We start from the raw sequence: 21,686 nt of genomic DNA, 5'->3' as shown, positions 1-21,686 counted from the left end.
ACACAGTACCGCATAAGAGGCTGGTACATAAGCTGGAGAGACAGGCAGGTGTAGCTGGTAAGGTGCTCCAGTGGATAAGGGAGTATCTAAGCAATAGGAAGCAGAGAGTTACGGTGAGGGGTGAGACCTCCGATTGGCGTGAAGTCACCAGTGGAGTCCCACAGGGCTCTGTACTCGGTCCTATCTTGTTTCTGATATATGTAAATGATCTCCCGGTGGGTATCGATTCATTTCTCTCAATGTTTGCGGACAATGCTAAAATTATGAGAAGGATTAAAACAGAAGAGGACTGTTTGAGGCTTCAAGAAGACCTAGACAAGCTGAAGGAATGGTCGAACAAATGGTTGTTAGAGTTTAACCCAACCAAATGTAATGTAATGAAGATAGGTGTAGGGAGCAGGAGGCCAGATACAAGGTATCATCTGGGAGAGGAAATTCTTCAGGAGTCAGAGAAGGAAAAAGACTTGGGGGTTGATATCACGCCAGACCTGTCTCCTGCAGCACATATCAAGCGGATAACATCAGCGGCATATGCCAGGCTGGCCAACATACGAACGGCATTCAGAAACTTGTGTAAAGAATCATTCAGAACTTTGTATACCACATATGTCAGGCCAATCCTGGAGTATGCAGCCCCAGCATGGAGTCCATATCTAGTCAAGGATAATACTAAACTGGAAAAGGTTCAAAGGTTTGCCACCAGACTAGTACCCGAGCTGAGAGGTATGAGCTACGAGGAGAGACTACGGGAATTAAACCTCACTTTGCTGGAAGACAGAAGAGTTAGGGGGGACATGATCACCACATTCAAGATTCTGAAGGGGATTGATAGGGTAGATAAAGACAGTCTATTTAACACAAGGGGAACACGCACAAGGGGACACAGGTGGAAACTGAGTGCCCAAATGAGCCACAGAGATATTAGAAAGAACTTTTTTAGTGTCAGAGTGGTTGACAAATGGAATGCATTAGGAAGTGATGTGGTGGAGGCTGACTCCATACACAGTTTCAAGTGTAGATATGACAGAGCCCGATAGGCTCAGGAATCTGTACACCTGTTGATTGACGGTTGAGAGGCGGGACCAAAGAGCCAGAGCTCATCCCCCGCAAACACAACTAGGTGAGTACAACTAGGTGAGTACAGTTCACAGGTCTTGTAGGATTTTATCGTTCATTTATTGCTGGATTCTCTATTATAGCCGCTCCGCTTTACAAGTTGCAAAGAAAAGACGAACCCTTTGTTTGGGGAGAGGCCCAGGATCAGTCATTCAAAAAACTCAAAGCAGCCTTGATTTCGTCACCTGTCCTTAGGTACCCAGATTTTTCTAAACCTTTTACGTTGGTTACAGATGCTAGTGACATAGGTCTAGGTGCTGCATTACTTCAAACAGAAGGTCACAGAGATCACACAATAGCTTATGCAAGCCATACTTTATCTAAAGAAGAGAAAAATTATAGTGCAACAGAACGAGAAGCCTTGGCAGTTGTCTGGGAACTTAAACATTTCAAGGATATAATTTATAATTACCCAGTTCATGTTCTTACAGATCACCAACCATTAATTCCCTTGTTCAAAAATAAGAATCCAGTTGGAAAGTTTGCTAGATATTTGCTCACAATTCAAGAATTTAATCCCACATTTGGATATATTCCTGGAAAGCAAAATGTTGTAGCCGATGCGTTTTCTCGACACGTAGCTGCGATTCAGTTAAATTACCCAGCATTAGATGCTACAGTAGTAGAAACGGAACAAAGACAAGATCCCATATGGGCACCGGTCATTAAATTTTTGACTAAGCAAGACACTCGCCCGATTCATAAACCGCCAGTACCATTGAAAGAACTAGTTATGTTGGACAATTTACTGTGTAGAGTAGTAAAGCTAGGGACAGCCCCGAGGAAATGTTGTCAGTTAGTTGTTCCAGCTGTCTTGGTACCAACTGTGTTAAAAATTATCCATGATGCTCCTGCAAGTGCACATCCAGGAAAGGATCGTACATTCCAACAAGGTCAATTGAAGTATTTTTGGCCAAAAATGGCTAAGGAAATTGCTCATTATGTTGACAGATGTTTACCTTGTTTACAGCACAAGGGACATGTTTCAGGACCTAATCCAATTCAGGTGTACCCAGCAATAAAGCTCCTTGGGAACGAATATCGATGAATTTATTGACAAATTTTGCGGAAACAGAGAAAGGGAACCATCATTTGCTTGTAATGATCGATAATTTTTCACTGTTTTGCGAACTAGTTTCTATCCCGAACAAAACAGCAGAAACCATAGCCAGTGCATTCCATGACCAAATAATTTGTAGATATAGTATGCCTAAGGTAATCCTTTCAGATAATGGTCCAGAATTCAGTAATAGTATTTTAACTAGCTTGTGTGATTTATATAACATCAAAAAATGTAGCATCATGCCTTATGATCCAGCAAGTAATGGACTAGCCGAACGTACTAACAGGAAAGTGTTAGATGCCTTGAGAGTCACGTTGAATTTTGATAACAACAATTGGGATGATTTTATACCCTTAATTCAATGTGCTATAAATTCTTCAATTAATGTTTCTACAGGTGACACACCTCACGCTATTCTTTATGGTACAGATAAGATCCTCCCTAATGAATTGATTAACGTACCTCCTACTCCCTTATATAACGTAGATGACTTTGTTCAAGTGAAGCGTAGACAGATGCAATTAGTATTCAAGAAAATACGAGAACAACTGTCCAAAGCTACAGCCGAGTTCACTCTAGCAAGGAATGCACGAGTTAAACCCAGTAAAATAACTACTGGATCTGTAGTAATGATACTTAACCAACACAGGTCTGGTCCTATGTATAAGATAACTAAGAAATTTTTGGGTCCATATAAGGTAACCGAGCTTATCAAAGGTAACAAATGCAGACTTAAGAACTTGTTAACAGGAGAGTATATAAATGAACATTTAGACCACATGAAGTTAGCTAAAATGACTGTTGACGAGACTGATGAAGAAGATGACAATGAACTTACCCAGACAGATACTCCTACTCGGACACCACCTTCTGTGGTTGACAGACCACTTGATATTCAGCAACCCCCATACTAGCAACTATAATCTTAGATCTAGACCTCTCGTTTCAACCATGCACTCACCACATGTCCATTGGCTAGATGTTAACAAGGATATCTCTCAAGATGATAGTTTGTCACATGAAGTTTCATCTGTTCCGAACTTTCAGTCAGAGCCAGAGTTGTATAGTGCTCTGGATGAGCTAGGTGTAGATATCCGCAGAATTTATAACTGAGTGCACTCTGCAGTTATTCTGTTTTGGTTTTAAAAAAAAAATAATAATTTGCAGTATTTCTACCACATGTGTCTTATTATTACCATTATATATAATGTATAGTTTTCTGAACTTTATTTTGTTATAAATTGGATGCCATTGTTAAGTCTACTATCATTTGTATTTTTACAGTGCTTGTCATAAGAGTTATTAATGTTCTAGCAACCACATTGAGGCCAGTGAATCCTGACTGCTATCACGCAGATGTTAGTCTTCTTGATCCAGGTCTTGTATATAGCTTGTAAATATATGGCACATTAAATATATTGTATATTGGTCTTGTAAATATATTGTATATTTCAGTGTCAAAGAAAAAAAAAAAGAAAAAAAATCATTATCTATCTTGAAATTCATTTGTGGTTGTTAGGTCAGAACTTTGTTCCATTAATGTAATAATTGTTTAATTTTGTATGGTTTTCAAGCACATGCCATTGACACATGTTAATAATTTTTGTTTAGGCAATACCTTGAGTTGTATTGTTCATATCTGATCAGTAGACATCCACATGTTCTTAATACTCTGGTTTAATCAAAGGATTGTTACCAGGATTTTCACCTATTATGATGATTTTTTTTTTTTGGTGCATATGTCGAGTTGTTAGTATTACGCACACCTGATCTTCTTTCAATGTTTTATTATGCAAATTTCACATGTAAGCCATTATTGAATGCCACCGAGGTCCTTTCAGTATCATTGTAACTATATAGCTAGCCAGAGCTTGTCGACATGGGACGTCGACTTGGTAGCGTGTCCGAGCGGTGATATACTCAAATTCTTTGTCAGTTGAAATGTAACCAATCACAGGCAAGTAGGCCTCTGACGTCATGCCAGACAGAGGAGCATCAAGCCATGCTCCCAGCAGCCTCAGTTATCCTCACAGACTCAGAGTAGAAGGACCTCGGCTGGATAGTTATACACCTGTTTGTCTCACTCAATAAATATATACAGAAGCGACGACTGTGTCTACATTCTACCTGAACAAGGCAAACACATATGAGTTTTCAGTTGCATGTATGCCAGGGGACAATTCAGGCTTGTTCGCATTTGTGTTCCTTGCGTGTGCCCCAAAGAATGAGGTAATTTGATAAAATAATATGCCCAAGACTACCATCAGAGTGCTGGCGGGCTGAAGGCAAAATAGCCTCGGCTACCATCAGCTTTTGTCCGGTCGTGATGATCGAGTGGATTAGGTGCCCTGTACACCAGTTGCAATGTGCTACCGGCAGTATAGGTTCGAGTCACTTTTGGGGTGTGCGTTTTCAGTTGCATGTATGCCTCTGGAACCATTCAGGCTTCTTCGCATTTGTGTTCCTTGCGTGTGCCCCAAAGAATGAGTTGATTTGATAAAATACTATGCCCAAGACTACCATCAGAGTGTCGGCAGGCTGATGGGAAAATAGGCTCGGCTACCATCAGCTTTTGTACGGTTGTGATGGTCGAGTGGATTAGGTGCCCTGTACACCAGTTGCAATGTGCTCCTGTCAGAATGGGTTCGAGTCATTTCTGAGGTTTGAGTTTTCAGTGTCATGTATGCCTGGGGACCATTCAGGCTTGCTCGCATTTGTGTTCCTGACATGTGCCCCAAAGAAAGAGGTGATTTGATAAAATGCTATGCCCAAGACTACCGTCAGAGTGCTGGCGGGCTGATTGGCAAATAGCCTCGGCTACCATCAGCTTTTGTCCGGTTGTGATGGTCGAGTGGATTAGGTGCCATGTACACCAGTTGCAATGTGCTCCTGTCAGTATGGGTTTGAGTAACTTCTGGGGTTTGAGTTTTCAGCAGCATGTATGCCTGGGGACCATTCAGGCTTGTTCGCATTTGTGTTCCTCACGTATGCCCCAAAGAAAGAAGTGATTTGATAAAATACTATGCCCAAGACTACCATCAGAGTGCCGGCGGGTTGAGGGCAAATAGCATCGGCTACCATCAGCTTTTCTCTGGTTGTGTTGGTCGAATAAATTACACGCCCTATACACCAGTTGCAATGCGCTCATGGCATTATGGGTTCGGTCACTTCTGGGGTGTGAGTTTTCAGTTGCATGTATGCCTGGGGGCCATTAAGGCTTCTTCGCATTTGTGTTCCTCACATGTGCCCCAAAGAAAGAAGTGATTTGATAAAATGCTGTGCCGAGGACTACCTTCAGATTGCCGGCGGGCTGATGGGCAAATAGAGACGGCTAACCATCAGCTTTTGTCCGGTGGTCATGTTCGAGTGGAATAGGTGCCCTGTACACCAGGTGCAATGTGCTCCTGTCAGTATGGGTTCAAGTCTCTTTTGGGGTGTGAGTTTTCAATTGCATGTATGCCTGGGGACCATTCAGGCTTGTTCGCATTTGTGTTCCTCACTTGTGGCCCATAGATTGAGGTGATTTGAGAAAATATTATGCCCAAGACCACCATAAAAGTGCCGACGGGCTGATGGGCAAATAGCCTCGGCTACCATCAGCTTTTGTACGGTCGTGATGGTCGAGTGGATTAGGTGCCCTGTACACCAGGTGCAATGTGCTTCTGTCAGTATGGGTTCAAGTCACTTTTGGGGTGTGAGTTTTCAATTGCATGTATGCCTGGGGACCATTCAGGCATTTTCGCAATTGTGTTCTTCACGTTTGCCCACAAGTATGAGGTAAATCGATAAAATACTGTGCCCAAGACCACCATCAAAGTGCCGGAGGGCTGATGGGCGAATAGACTCGGCTACCATCAGCTTTTGTCTGGTCATGATGGTCTAGTGGATTAGGTGCACTATACACCAGTTGCAATGTGCTCATGGCTTTATGGGTTCGAGTCACTTCTGTGGTGTGTGTTTTCAGTTGCATGTATGCCAGTGGAACCATTCAGGCTTGTTCGCATTTGTGTTCCTTACGTGTGCCCCAAAGAATGAGGTGGTTTGATAAAATAGTATGCCCAAGACTACCATCAGAGTGCCGGCGGGATGATGGGCAAATAGACTCGGCTACCATCAGCTTTTGTCCAGTCGTGATGGTCGAGTGGATTAGGTGCCCTGTACACCAGTTGCAATGTGCTCCTGTCAGTATAGGCTCGAGTCACTTCTGGGGTGTGAGTTTTCAGTTGCATGTAAGCCTGGGGACTATTCAGGCATGTTTGCAATTGTGTTCCTCACGTGTGCCCCATAGATTGAGGTGGTTTGATAAAATACTAAGCCCAAGACTACCATCAGAGTACAGGCGGGCTGATGGGCAAATAGACTCGGCTAACATCAGCTTTTGTCCTGTTGTGATGGTCGAGTGGATTAGGTGCCCTGTACACCAGTTGCAATGTGCTTCTGTCAGTATGGGTTCGATTCACTTCTGGGGTGTGAGTTTTCACTTGCATGTATGCCTGGGGTTCATTCAGCCTTGTTCGCAATTGTGTTCCTCATATGTGCCCCCAAAGAATGAGGTGATTTGATAAAATACTATGCCTAAGACCACCATCAGAGTGCGGGCGGGATGATGGGCAAATAGACTCGGCTAACATCAACTTTGGTCCAGTTGTGATGGTCGAGTGGATTAGGTGCCCTGTACACCAGTTGCAATGTGCTCCTGTCAGTATGGGTTCAAGTCTCTTGTGTGGAGTGAGTTTTCAGTTGCATATATATCTGGGGACCATTCAGGCTTGTTCGCATTTTTGTTCCTCACCTGTGCCCCAAAGAATGAGGTGATTTGATAAAATGCTATGCTGAGGACTACCATCAGAGTGCCGGCGGGCTGATGGACAAATAGACTCGGCTACAATCAGCTTTTGTCCGGTCATGATGTTCCAGTGGATTAGGTGCACAGTACATCAGTTGCAATGTGCTCTTGTCAGTATGGGTTCGAGTCACTTCTGGGGTGTGAGTTTTCAGTTGCATGTATGCCTAGGGTCCATTCAGGCTTGTTCGCATTTGTGTTCCTCATATGTGCCCCAAAGAATGAGGTGAATCGATAAAATACTATGCCCAAAACCACAATTAGAGTTCGGGCGGGCTGATGGGCAAATAGACTCGGCTACCTTCAGCTTTTATACGGTCGTGATGATCGAGTGGAGTAGGTGCCCTGTACACCAGTTGCAATGTGCTCCTGTCAGTATGGGTTCGAGTCACTTCTGGGGTGTGAGTTTTCAGTTGCATGTATGCCTTGGGGACCATTCAGGCTTGTTAGCATTTGTGTTCCTCAAGTGTGCCCCAAAGAAAGAAGTGATTTGATAAAATACTATGCCCAAGACTACCATCAGAGTAACGTCGGGCTGAGGACAAATAACATCGGCTACCATCAGCTTTTTTCTGGTCGTGTTGGTCGAATGGATTAGGTGCCCTGTACACCAGTTGCAATGTGCTCATGGCATTATGGGTTCGGCCACTTCTGGGCTGTGAGTTATCAGTTTCATGTATGCCTGGAGTCCATTCAGGCTTGTTCGCATTTGTGTTCCTCACGTGTGCCCCAAAGAATGAGGTGATTTGATAAAATGCTATGCTGAGGACTACCATCAGAGTGCCAGCTGGCTGATGGGCAAATAAACTCGGCTACCATCAGCTTTTGTCCGGTCATGATGGTCGAGTGGATTAAGTGCACTGTACACCAGATGCAATGTGCTCATGGCAGTATGGGTTCGAGTCACTTCTGGGGTGTGAGTTTTCAGTTGCATGTATGCCTGGGGACCATTCAGGTTTATTAGCATTTGTGTTCCTTACATGTGCCCCAAAGAATAGGTGATTTGATAAAATGCTATGCCCAAGACTACCGTCAGAGTGCTGCAGGGTGATGGGCAAATAGGCTCGGCTACCATCAGCTTTTGTACGGTCGTGATCGTTGAGTGGATTAGGAGCGATGAACACCAGTTGCAATGTGCTCCTGTCAGTATGGGTTCAAGTAACTTCTGGGGTTTGAGTTTTCAGTTGCATGTATGATTGGGGTCCATTCAGGCTTGTTTGCATTTGTGTTCCTCACGTGTGCCCCAAAGAATGAGGTGATTTGATAAAATGCTATGCCGAGGACTACCATCAGATTGTTGGCAGGCTGATGGGCAAATAGACTCGGCTACCATCAGCTTTTGTCCGGTTATGATGGTCGAGTGGATTAGGTGCCCTGTACACCAGTTGCAATGTGCTCCTGTCAGTATGGGTTCGAGCCACTTTTCGGGTGTGAGTTTTCAGTTGCATGTATGCCTGGGGACCATTCAGGCTTGTTTGCATTTGTGTTCCTCAAGTGTGCCCCAAAGAAAGAAGTGATTTGATAAAATACTATGCCCAAGACTACCATCAGAGTGACCGCGGGCTGAGGGGAAATAGCATCGGCTACCATCAGCTTTCTCTGGTCGTGTTGGTCGAATGGATTACGTGCCCTGTACACCAGTTGCAATGTGCTCATGGCATTATGGGTTCGGCCACTTCTGGGCTGTGAGTTATCAGTTTCATGTATGCCTGGAGTCCATTCAGGCTTGTTCGCATTTGTGTTCCTCACGTGTGCCCCAAAGAATGAGGTGATTTGATAAAATGCTATGCTGAGGACTACCATCAGAGTGCCAGCTGGCTGATGGGCAAATAAACTCGGCTACCATCAGCTTTTGTCCGGTCATGATGGTCGAGTGGATTAAGTGCACTGTACACCAGATGCAATGTGCTCATGGCAGTATGGGTTCGAGTCACTTCTGGGGTGTGAGTTTTCAGTTGCATGTATGCCTGGGGACCATTCAGGTTTATTAGCATTTGTGTTCCTTACATGTGCCCCAAAGAATAGGTGATTTGATAAAATGCTATGCCCAAGACTACCGTCAGAGTGCTGCAGGGTGATGGGCAAATAGGCTCGGCTACCATCAGCTTTTGTACGGTCGTGATCGTTGAGTGGATTAGGAGCGATGAACACCAGTTGCAATGTGCTCCTGTCAGTATGGGTTCAAGTAACTTCTGGGGTTTGAGTTTTCAGTTGCATGTATGATTGGGGTCCATTCAGGCTTGTTTGCATTTGTGTTCCTCACGTGTGCCCCAAAGAATGAGGTGATTTGATAAAATGCTATGCCGAGGACTACCATCAGATTGTTGGCAGGCTGATGGGCAAATAGACTCGGCTACCATCAGCTTTTGTCCGGTTATGATGGTCGAGTGGATTAGGTGCCCTGTACACCAGTTGCAATGTGCTCCTGTCAGTATGGGTTCGAACCACTTTTCGGGTGTGAGTTTTCAGTTGCATGTATGCCTGGGGACCATTCAGGCTTGTTTGCATTTGTGTTCCTCAAGTGTGCCCCAAAGAAAGAAGTGATTTGATAAAATACTATGCCCAAGACTACCATCAGAGTGACCGCGGGCTGAGGGGAAATAGCATCGGCTACCATCAGCTTTCTCTGGTCGTGTTGGTCGAATGGATTACGTGCCCTGTACACCAGCTCCAATGTGCTCATGGCATTATGGGTTCGGTCACTTCTGTGGTGTGAGTTTTCAGTTGCATGTATGCCTGGGTTCCTTTCAGGCTTCTTCGCATTTGTGTTCCTCACGTGTGCCCCAAAGAATGAGGTGATTTGATAAAATGCTATGCCGAAGACTACCATCAGAGTGCAGGCTAGCTGATGGGCAAATATACTCGGCGACCATCAGCTTTTGTCCGGTCGTGATGCTCGAGTGGATTAGGTGCACTGTACAACAGTTGCCATGTGCTCCCAGCAGTATGGTTTCGAGTCACTTCTGGGGTGTGAGTTTTCAGTTGCATGTATGCCTGGGGATTATTCAGGCTTGTTCGCATATGTGTTCCTCAGGTGTGACCCAAAAAATGAGGTGATTTGATAAAATATTATGCCCAAGACTACCATCAGAGTGCTGGCGGGCTGATGGCCAAATAGCCTCGGGTATCATCAGCTTTTGTCCGGTCGTGATGATCGAGTGAATTATTTGCCCTGTACACCTGTTGCAATGTGCTTCTGGCAGTGTGGGTTCGAGTAACTTCTGGGGTTTGAGTTTTCAGTTGCATGTATGCCTGGGGACCATTCAGGCTTGTTCACATTTGTGTTCCTCAAGTGTGCCCCAAAGAAAGAAGTGATTTGATAAAATACTATGCCCAAGACTACCATCAGAAGGCCTGCGGGCTGAGGGCAAATAGCATCGGTTACCATCAGCTTTTCTCTGGTCGTGTTGGTGGAATGGATTAGGTGCCCTGTACACAAGTGGCATTGTGCTCATGGCATTATGGGTTCGGTCACTTCTGATGTGTGTGTTTTCAGTTGCATGTATGCCTGGGGTCCATTCAGGCTTGTTCTCATTTGTGTTCCTCACGTGTGCCCCAAAGAATGAGGGGATTTGATAAAATGCTATGCCGAGGACTACCATCAGAGTGCCGGCGGGCTGATGGGCAAATAGACTCGGCTACCATCAGCTTTTTTCTGGTCATGATGGTCGAGTGGATTAGGTGCACTGTACACCAGTTGCAATGTGCTCATGGCAGTATGGGCTCGAGTCACTTCTAGGGTTTGAGTTTTCAGTTGCATGTATGCCTGGGGTCCATACAGGCTTTTCGCCTTTTTGTTATAAGAAGGAAGGTGAAACGCCATGCAACCACTGAAGAGACAACTAACACAACACCTGTACCCCCTATTAGACTTTTTTACAGGAACTTCTTTTCCACAGCTCATAAAATTGAGGAAAGGGTCCTGAAAGATATTGTTAATAGGAACGTTATCCCTAAAGACAAAAATCAGAAGATACAATTGACGATCTACTATAAAACCAAGAAAACGGCCAACCTACTCATGAGAAACTCTCCAGACACAAAGCAGAACGCTTTAAAAGAGACCAATTTCGTCTATGCCTTCAAATGCCCACTTGGGGACTGTAAGCCTCAAAGAATTCAGTATATAGGCAAGACAACAACATCTCTTTCCAGGCGATTAACGATGCATAAGCAACAGGGCTCCATTAAGGAACATATAATCTCTTCCCACAACCAGACCATCACCAGAGAAGTCTTAACAAAAAACACGGAAATCATCGATAGATACAGCGATAGCAGGCGGCTAGATATCTGCGAGGCACTACACATTTAGAAGTCGACACCAGCAATCAACAGCCAATTAATGCACAACTATATTCTACCCACTTCAAAACTCCGCACCAATATAGAAGCATCAAGAAATATGGGCCAATAGGCCCTTTGCAGTTACTTCCATTCTTCCCTTTAACTTACACAATATTATACTCATCGTTTCGTGTTCTGTCTTGTGTTGAAAGTTTGTTTTCACCTCATCCAAAACTGTTGTAACATATCACCTCACCCAAATGCAGGTATAAAAATCTGAAAGAACTCAGAAGTGCTACAAAGAAAACTAAAAATACAGCTCCAGGCGACGACAAAATCACTTACAACATGCTAGCCAAGCTAGGAGAAAAGGGTGAAGAAGTCTTCTTGAATCTCATTAACAGAGTATGGGTGACAAGAACCCGACCACTCTCTTGGAACAGTGCAATTATAGTCCCCCATTCCAAAACCTAAAGACCCAGGAAATCCAAGACCCATCTCATTAACAAGCTGTCTGGCCAAAACTGCAGAAAGAATGGCCCTTAATCGAATTGAATGGAAAGCCAATCCACTACGCCAAAATATGTTTGCTTACAGAAAGGTGTTGGAACCACAGAATGCCCTACCTCCCTCCTGGATAAAATCAATGACAAACCTGGATTCCTTATTTTTCTAGACCTTGAAAAAGCCTTCGAGTTAGCCAGTGCTCCAGCTACACTGTACTGCCTTGTGGATAAGGAAATCAAAGGACACACTCTTGCTTTTGCCAAAGGAAGCCTGCTTAACCGAGAAGCTAAAGTCAAATTTCAAGGAAAAACATCGACCTCAAAGAGGCTGGAAAATGGAACTCCGCAGGGAGGAATACTAAGCCTCTTCCTCTTCAACTGTCTCATGGAACAATCCATGAAGCTCAAACTAACAAAAGCCAAACTTCTTAACTATGCAGACGACTTTGTGGTCATCATCAATGGCAAAGGTGCAAGGAACCATGCACAAAAATGCCTAGATATTATCAGCAGGGAAGCGGAACGCATAGCAGTGAAAATAAACAGCAATAAAACAAAAGCAATGGCCGTTAAATTGAGAACTCAAGACATCAGACTGGCATTAACACTAGTTGCAATGTGCTCCCAGCAGTATAGGTTCGAGTCACTTCTGGGGTGTGAGTTTTCAGTTGCATGTATGCCTGGAGACCATTCAGGCTTGTTCGCATTTGTGTTCCTCACATGTGCCCCAAAGAATGAGGAGATTTGATAAAATGCTATGCCCAAGACTACTGTCAGTGTGCTGGCAGGGTGATGTCCAAATAGGCTCGGCTACCATCAGCTTTTGTACGGTCGTGATGGTTGAGTGGATTAGGAGCCCTGTACACCAGTTGCAATGTGCTCCTGTCAGTATGGGTTCGAGTAACTTCTGGGGTTTGAGTTTTCAGTTACATGTATGCCTGGGGACCATTCAGGCTAGTTCGCCATTGTGTTCCTCACATGTGCCCAAAAGAATGAGGTGAATTGATAAAATACTATGCCCAAGACCACCATCAGAGTGTGGGCGGGTTGATGGCCAAATAGGCTTGGCTACCATCAGCTTTTGTCCGGTCGTGATGATCAAGTGGATTAGGTGCCCTGTACACCAGTTGCTATGTGCTCATGGCAGTATGGGTTCGGTCACTTCTGGGGTGTGAGATTTCACTTGCATGTATGCCTGGGGTCCATTCCGGCTTGTTTGCATTTATGTTCCTCATGTGTGCCCCAAAGAATGAGGTGATTTGATAACATGTTATGCCGAGGACTACCATCAGAGTGCCGGCGGGCTGATGGGCAAATAGACGGGGCTACCATCAGCTTTTGTCCTGTTGTGATGGTTGAGTGGATTAGGTGCCATGTTCACCAGTTGCAATGTGCTCCTGTCAGTATGGGTTCGAGTAACATCTAAGATTTGAGTTATCAGTTGCATGTATGCCTTGGGACCATTCAGGCTTGTTCGAATTTGTGTTCCTCACATGTGCCCGAAAGAATGAGGTGATTTGATAAAATGCTATTCCGAGGACTACCATCAGAGTGCCGGCGGGATGATGGGCAAATAGACTCAGCTACCATCAGCTTTTGTCCGGTCGTGATGATCGAGTGGATTAGGTGCACTGTACACCAGTTGCAATGTGCTCCTGTCAGTATGGGTTCGAGTCACTTCTAAGGTGTGAGTTTTTAGTTGCATGTATGACTGGGGACTATTCAGGCTTGTTCGCAATTGTCTTCCTCAAGTTTGCCCCAAAGAATGAGGTGAATCGATAAAATACTATGCCCAAGACCACCATCAGGGTGGGTTGATGTCCAAATAGGCTCAGCTACCATCAGCTTTTGTCCGGTCGTGATGGTCGAGTGGATTAGGTGCCCTGTACACCAGTTGCAATGTGTTCATGGCAGTATAGGTTCGGTCACTTCTGGGGTGTGAGTTTTCACTTGCATGCATGTCTGGGGTCCATTCAGGCTTGTTCGCATTTATGTTCCTCACGTGTGCCCCAAAGAATGAGGTGATTTGATAACATGCTATGCCGAGGACTACCATCAGAGTGCCGGCAAGCTGATGGGCAAATAGACGCGGCTACCATCAGCTTTTGTCCTGTTGTGGTGGTCGAGTAGATTAAGTGCTATGTACACCAGTTGCAATGTGCTCCTGTCAGTATGGGTTCGAGTAACTTCTGGGGTTTGAGTTTTCAGTTGCATGTATGCCTGGGGACCATTCAGGCTTGTTAGCATTTGTGTTCCTTACGTGTGCCCAAAGAATGAGGTGATTTGATAAAATACTATGCCCAAGACTACCTTTAGAGTACCGGCCGGGTGATGGGCAAATAGGCTCGGCTACCATCAGCTTTTGTACTGTCGTGATGGTTGAGTGGATTAGGAGCAATGTACACCATTTGCAATGAGCTCCTGTCAGTATGGGTTTGAGTAACTTCTGGGGTTTGAGTTTTCAGTTGCATGTATGGCTGGGGACCATTCAGGCTTGTTCGCATTTGTGTTCCTCAAGTGTGCCCCAAAGAAAGAAGTGATTTGATAAAATACTATGACCAAGACTACCATCAGAGTACCTGCAGGCTGAGGGCAAATAGCATCGGCTACCATCAACTTTTCTCTGGTCGTTTTGGTCGAATAGATTACGTGCCCTGTACACCAACTCCAATGTGCTCAAGGCATTATGGGTTCGGTCACTTCTAGGGTGTGAAATTTCAGTTGCATGTATGCCTGGGGTCCATTCAGGCTTGTTCGCATTTGTGTTCCTCACGTGTGTAACAAAGAATGAGGTGATTTGATAAAATACTATGCCCAAGACTGCCATCAGAATGCCAGCAGGCTAATGGCCAAATAGGCTCGGCTACCATCAGCTTTTTTCCGGTCGTGATGGTCGAGTAGATTAAGTGCCATGTACACCATTTGAATGTGCTTATGTCAGTATGGGTTCGAGTAACTTCTGGGGAGTGAGTTTTCAGTTGAATGTATGTCTGTGGACCATTCAGGCTTGTTCGCATTTGTGTTCCTCACTTGTGCTCCAAAGAATGAGGTGATTTGAAAAAATGCTATGCCGAGGACTACCATCAGAGTGCATGCGGGCTGATGGGCAAATAAACTGGGCTACCATCAGCTTTTGTCCGGTTATGAATGTCGAGTGGATTAGGTGCACTATACACCAGTTGCAATGTGCTCCGGTCAGTATGGGTTCGAGCAACTTCTGGGGTGTGAGTTTTCAGTTTCATATATGCCTGGGGACCATTCAGGCTTGTTCGCGTTTGTGTTCCTCACGTGTGTCCCAAAAAACGAGGTGATTTGATAAAATAATATGCCCAACACCACCATCAGAGTGCTGGCGGGCTGATGGCCAAATAGCCTTGGGAACCATCAGCTTTTGTCCGGTCGTGATGGTCGAGTGGATTAGGTGCACTGTACAACAGTTGCAATGAGCTCCTGTCAGTATGGGTTCAAGTAACTTCTGGGGTTTGAGTTTTCAGTTGCATGTATGCCTGGGGTCCATTCAGGCTTGTTTGCATTTGTGTTCCTCACGTGTGCCCCAAAGAATGAGGTGATTTGATAAAATGCTATGCCGAGGACTACCATCAAATTGTTGGCAGGCTGATGGGCAAATAGACTTGGCTACCATCAGCTTTTGTCCGGTTATGATGGTCGAGTGGATTAGGTGCCCTGTACACCAGTTGCAATGTGCTCCTGTCAGTATGGGTTCGAGCCACTTTTCGGGTGTGAGTTTTCAGTTGCATGTATGCCTGGGGACCATTCAGGCTTGTTCGCATTTGTGTTCCTCAAGTGTGCCCCAAAGAAAGAAGTGATTTGATAAAATACTATGCCCAAGACTACCATCAGAGTGCCCGCGGGCTGAGGGGAAATAGCATCGGCTACCATCAGCTTTCTCTGGTCGTGTTGGTCGAATGGATTACGTGCCCTGTACACCAGCTCCAATGTGCTCATGGCATTATGGGTTTGGTCACTTCTGTGGTGTGAGTTTTCAGTTGCATGTATGCCTGGGTTCCTTTCAGGCTTCTTCGCATTTGTGTTCCTCACGTGTGCCCCAAAGAATGAGGTGATTTGATAAAATGCTATGCCGAAGACTACCATCAGAGTGCAGGCTAGCTGATGGGCAAATATACTCGGCGACCATCAGCTTTTGTCCGGTCGTGATGCTCGAGTGGATTAGGTGCACTGTACAACAGTTGCAATGTGCTCCCAGCAGTATGATTTCGAGTCACTTCTGGGGTGTGAGTTTTCAGTTGCATGTATGCCTGGGGATTATTCAGGCTTGTTCGCATATGTGTTCCTCAGGTGTGACCCAAAAAATGAGGTGATTTGATAAAATATTATGCCCAAGACTACCATCAGAGTGCTGGCGGGCTGATGGCCAAATAGCCTCGGGTATCATCAGCTTTTGTCCGGTCGTGATGATCGAGTGAATTATTTGCCCTGTACACCTGTTGCAATGTGCTTCTGGCAGTGTGGGTTCGAGTAACTTATGGGGTTTGAGTTTTCAGTTGCATGTATGCCTGGGGACCATTCAGGCTTGTTCACATTTGTGTTCCTCAAGTGTGCCCCAAAGAAAGAAGTGATTTGATAAAATACTATGCCCAAGACTACCATCAGAAGGCCTGCTGGCTGAGGGCAAATAGCATCGGTTACCATCAGCTTTTCTCTGGTCGTGTTGGTGGAATGGATTAGGTGCCCTGTACACAAGTGGCATTGTGCTCATGGCATTATGGGTTCGGTCACTTCTGATGTGTGTGTTTTCAGTTGCATGTATGCCTGGGGTCCATTCAGGCTTGTTCTCATTTGTGTTCCTCACGTGTGCCCCAAAGAATGAGGGGATTTGATGAAATGCTATGCCGAGGACTACCATCAGAGTGCCGGCGGGCTGATGGGCAAATAGACTCGGTTACCATCAGCTTTTTTCTGGTCATGATGGTCGAGTGGATTAGGTGCACTGTACACCAGTTGCAATGTGCTCATGACAGTATGGGCTCGAGTCACTTCTAGGGTTTGAGTTTTCAGTTGCATGTATGCCTGGGGTCCATACAGGCTTTTCGCCTTTTTGTTATAAGAAGGAAGGTGAAACGCCATGCAACCTCTGAAGAGTCAACTAACACAACACCTGTACCCCCTATTAGACTTTTTTCCAGGAACTTCTTTTCCACAGCTCATAAAATTGAGGAAAGGGTCCTGAAAGATATTGTTAATAGAAACGTTATCCCTAAAGACAAAAATCAGAAGATACAATTGACGATCTACTATAAAACCAAGAAAACGGCCAACCTACTCATGAGAAACTCTCCAGACACAAAGCAGAACGCTTTAAAAGAGACCAATTTCGTCTATGCCTTCAAATGCCCACTTGGGGACTGTAAGCCTCAAAGAATTCAGTATATAGGCAAGACAACAACATCTCTTTCCAGGCGATTAACGATGCATAAGCAACAGGGCTCCATTAAGGAACATATAATCTCTTCCCACAACCAGACCATCACCAGAGAAGTCTTAACAAAAAACACGGAAATCATCGATAGATACAGCGATAGCAGGCGGCTAGATATCTGCGAGGCACTACACATTTAGAAGTCGACACCAGCAATCAACAGCCAATTAATGCACAACTATATTCTACCCACTTCAAAACTCCGCACCAATATAGAAGCATCAAGAAATATGGGCCAATAGGCCCTTTGCAGTTACTTCCATTCTTCCCTTTAACTTACACAATATTATACTCATCGTTTCGTGTTCTGTCTTGTGTTGAAAGTTTGTTTTCACCTCATCCAAAACTGTTGTAACATATCACCTCACCCAAATGCAGGTATAAAAATCTGAAAGAACTCAGAAGTGCTACAAAGAAAACTAAAAATACAGCTCCAGGCGACGACAAAATCACTTACAACATGCTAGCCAAGCTAGGAGAAAAGGGTGAAGAAGTCTTCTTGAATCTCATTAACAGAGTATGGGTGACAAGAACCCGACCACTCTCTTGGAACAGTGCAATTATAGTCCCCCATTCCAAAACCTAAAGACCCAGGAAATCCAAGACCCATCTCATTAACAAGCTGTCTGGCCAAAACTGCAGAAAGAATGGCCCTTAATCGAATTGAATGGAAAGCCAATCCACTACACCAAAATATGTTTGCTTACAGAAAAGTGTTGGAACCACAGAATGCCCTACCTCCCTCCTGGATAAAATCAATGACAAACCTGGATTCCTTATTTTTCTAGACCTTGAAAAAGCCTTCGAGTTAGCCAGTGCTCCAGCTACACTGTACTGCCTTGTGGATAAGGAAATCAAAGGACACACTCTTGCTTTTGCCAAAGGAAGCCTGCTTAACCGAGAAGCTAAAGTCAAATTTCAAGGAAAAACATCGACCTCAAAGAGGCTGGAAAATGGAACTCCGCAGGGAGGAATACAAAGCCTCTTCCTCTTCAACTGTCTCATGGAACAATCCATGAAGCTCAAACTACCAAAAGCCAAACTTCTTAACTATGCAGACGACTTTGTGATCATCATCAATGGCAAAGGTGCAAGGAACCATGCACAAAAATGCCTAGATATTATCAGCAGGGAAGCGGAACGCATAGCAGTGAAAATAAACAGCAATAAAACAAAAGCAATGGCCGTTAAATTGAGAACTCAAGACATCAGACTGGCATTAACACTAGTTGCAATGTGCTCCCAGCAGTATAGGTTCGAGTCACTTCTGGGGTGTGAGTTTTCAGTTGCATGTATGCCTGGAGACCATTCAGGTTTGTTCGCATTTGTGTTCCTCACATGTGCCCCAAAGAATGAGGAGATTTGATAAAATGCTATGCCCAAGACTACTGTCAGTGTGCTGGCAGGGTGATGTCCAAATAGGCTCGGCTACCATCAGCTTTTGTACGGTCGTGATGGTTGAGTGGATTAGGAGCCCTGTACACCAGTTGCAATGTGCTCCTGTCAGTATGGGTTCGAGTAACTTCTGGGGTTTGAGTTTTCAGTTGCATGTATGCCTGGGGACCATTCAGGCTAGTTCGCCATTGTGTTCCTCACATGTGCCCAAAAGAATGAGGTGAATTGATAAAATACTATGCCCAAGACCACCATCAGAGTGTGGGCGGGTTGATGGCCAAATAGGCTTGGCTACCATCAGCTTTTGTCCGGTCGTGATGATCAAGTGGATTAGGTGCCCTGTACACCAGTTGCTATGTGCTCATGGCAGTATGGGTTCGGTCACTTCTGGGGTGTGAGATTTCACTTGCATGTATGCCTGGGGTCCATTCCGGCTTGTTCGCATTTATGTTCCTCATGTGTGCCCCAAAGAATGAGGTGATTTGATAACATCTTGTGCCGAGGACTACCATCAGAGTGCCGGCGGGCTGATGGGCAAATAGACGGGGCTACCATCAGCTTTTGTCCTGTTGTGATGGTTGAGTGGATTAGGTGCCATGTTCACCAGTTGCAATGTGCTCCTGTCAGTATGGGTTCGAGTAACATCTAAGATTTGAGTTATCAGTTGCATGTATGCCTTGGGACCATTCAGGCTTGTTCGAATTTGTGTTCCTCACATGTGCCCTAAAGAATGAGGTGATTTGATAAAATGCTATTCCGAGGACTACCATCAGAGTGCCGGCGGGATGATGGGCAAATAGACTCAGCTACCATCAGCTTTTGTCCGGTCGTGATGATCGAGTGGATTAGGTGCACTGTACACCAGTTGCAATGTGCTCCTGTCAGTATGGGTTCGAATCACTTCTAAGGTGTGAGTTTTTAGTTGCATGTATGACTGGGGACTATTCAGGCTTGTTCGCAATTGTCTTCCTCAAGTTTGCCCCAAAGAATGAGGTGAATCGATAAAATACTATGCCCAAGACCACCATCAGGGTGGGTTGATGTCCAAATAGGCTCGGCTACCATCAGCTTTTGTCCGGTCGTGATGGTCGAGTGGATTAAGTGCCCTGTACACCAGTTGCAATGTGTTCATGGCAGTATAGGTTCGGTCACTTCTGGGGTGTGAGTTTTCACTTGCATGCATGTCTGGGGTCCATTCAGGCTTGTTCGCATTTATGTTCCTCACGTGTGCCCCAAAGAATGAGGTGATTTGATAACATGCTATGCCGAGGACTACCATCAGAGTGCCAGCGAGCTGATGGGCAAATAGACGCGGCTACCATCAGCTTTTGTCCTGTTGTGGTGGTCGAGTAGATTAAGTGCTATGTACACCAGTTGCAATGTGCTCCTGTCAGTATGGGTTCGAGTAACTTCTGGGGTTTGAGTTTTCAGTTGCATGTATGCCTGGGGACCATTCAGGCTTGTTAGCATTTGTGTTCCTTACGTGTGCCCCAAAGAATGAGGTGATTTGATAAAATACTATGCCCAAGACTACCTTTAGAGTGCCGGCCGGGTGATGGGCAAATAGGCTCGGCTACCATCAGCTTTTGTACTTTCGTGATGGTTGAGTGGATTAGGAGCAATGTACACCATTTGCAATGAGCTCCTGTCAGTATGGGTTTGAGTAACTTCTGGGGTTTGAGTTTTCAGTTGCATGTATGCCTGGGGACCATTCAGGCTTGTTCGCATTTGTGTTCCTCAAGTGTGCCCCAAAGAAAGAAGTTATTTGATAAAATACTATGACCAAGACTACCATCAGAGTACCTGCAGGCTGAGGGCAAATAGCATCGGCTACCATCAACTTTTCTCTGGTCGTTTTGGTCGAATAGATTACGTGCCCTGTACACCAACTCCAATGTGCTCAAGGCATTATGGGTTCGGTCACTTCTGGGGTGTGAAATTTCAGTTGCATGTATGCCTGGGGTCCATTCAGGCTTGTTCGCATTTGTGTTCCTCACGTGTGTAACAAAGAATGAGGTGATTTGATAAAATACTATGCCCAAGACTGCCATCAGAATGCCAGCAGGCTAATGGCCAAATAGGCTCGGCTACCATCAGCTTTTTTCCGGTCGTGATGGTCGAGTAGATTAAGTGCCATGTACACCATTTTCAATGTGCTTCTGTCAGTATGGGTTCGAGTAACTTCTGGGGTGTGAGTTTTCAGTTGAATGTATGCCTGTGGACCATTCAGGCTTGTTCGTATTTGTGTTCCTCACTTGTGCTCCAAAGAATGAGGTGATTTGAAAAAATGCTATGCCGAGGACTACCATCAGAGTGCATGCGGGCTGATGGGCAAATAAACTCGGCTACCATCAGCTTTTGTCCGGTTATGAATGTCGAGTGGATTAGGTGCACTATACACCAGTTGCAATGTGCTCCGGTCAGTATGGGTTCGAGCAACTTCTGGGGTGTGAGTTTTCAGTTTCATATATGCCTGGGGACCATTCAGGCTTGTTCGCATTTGTGTTCCTCACGTGTGTCCCAAAAAACGAGGTGATTTGATAAAATAATATGCCCAACACCACCATCAGAGTGCTGGCGGGCTGATGGCCAAATAGCCTTGGGTACCATCAGCTTTTGTCCGGTCGTGATGGTCGAGTGGATTAGGTGCACTGTACAACAGTTGCAATGAGCTCCTGTCAGTATGGGTTCGAGTAACTTCTGGGGTTTGAGTTTTCAGTTTCATGTATTCCTGGGGACCATTCAGGTTTGTTCGCATTTGTGTTCCTCAAGTGTGCCCCAAAGAATGAGGTGATTTGATAAAATGCTATGCCGAGGACTACCATCAAATTGTTGGCAGGCTGATGGGCAAATAGACTTGGCTACCATCAGCTTTTGTCCGGTTATGATGGTCGAGTGGACTAGGTGCCCTGTACACCAGTTGCAATGTGCTCCTGTCAGTATGGGTTCGAGCCACTTTTCGGGTGTGAGTTTTCAGTTGCATGTATGCCTGGGGACCATTCAGGCTTGTTCGCATTT

This window comes from Procambarus clarkii, chromosome 71, assembly GCF_040958095.1.
Source record: "Procambarus clarkii isolate CNS0578487 chromosome 71, FALCON_Pclarkii_2.0, whole genome shotgun sequence".
Lineage (NCBI taxonomy): Eukaryota > Metazoa > Arthropoda > Malacostraca > Decapoda > Cambaridae > Procambarus > Procambarus clarkii.
This window is presented reverse-complemented; position numbering follows the sequence as displayed.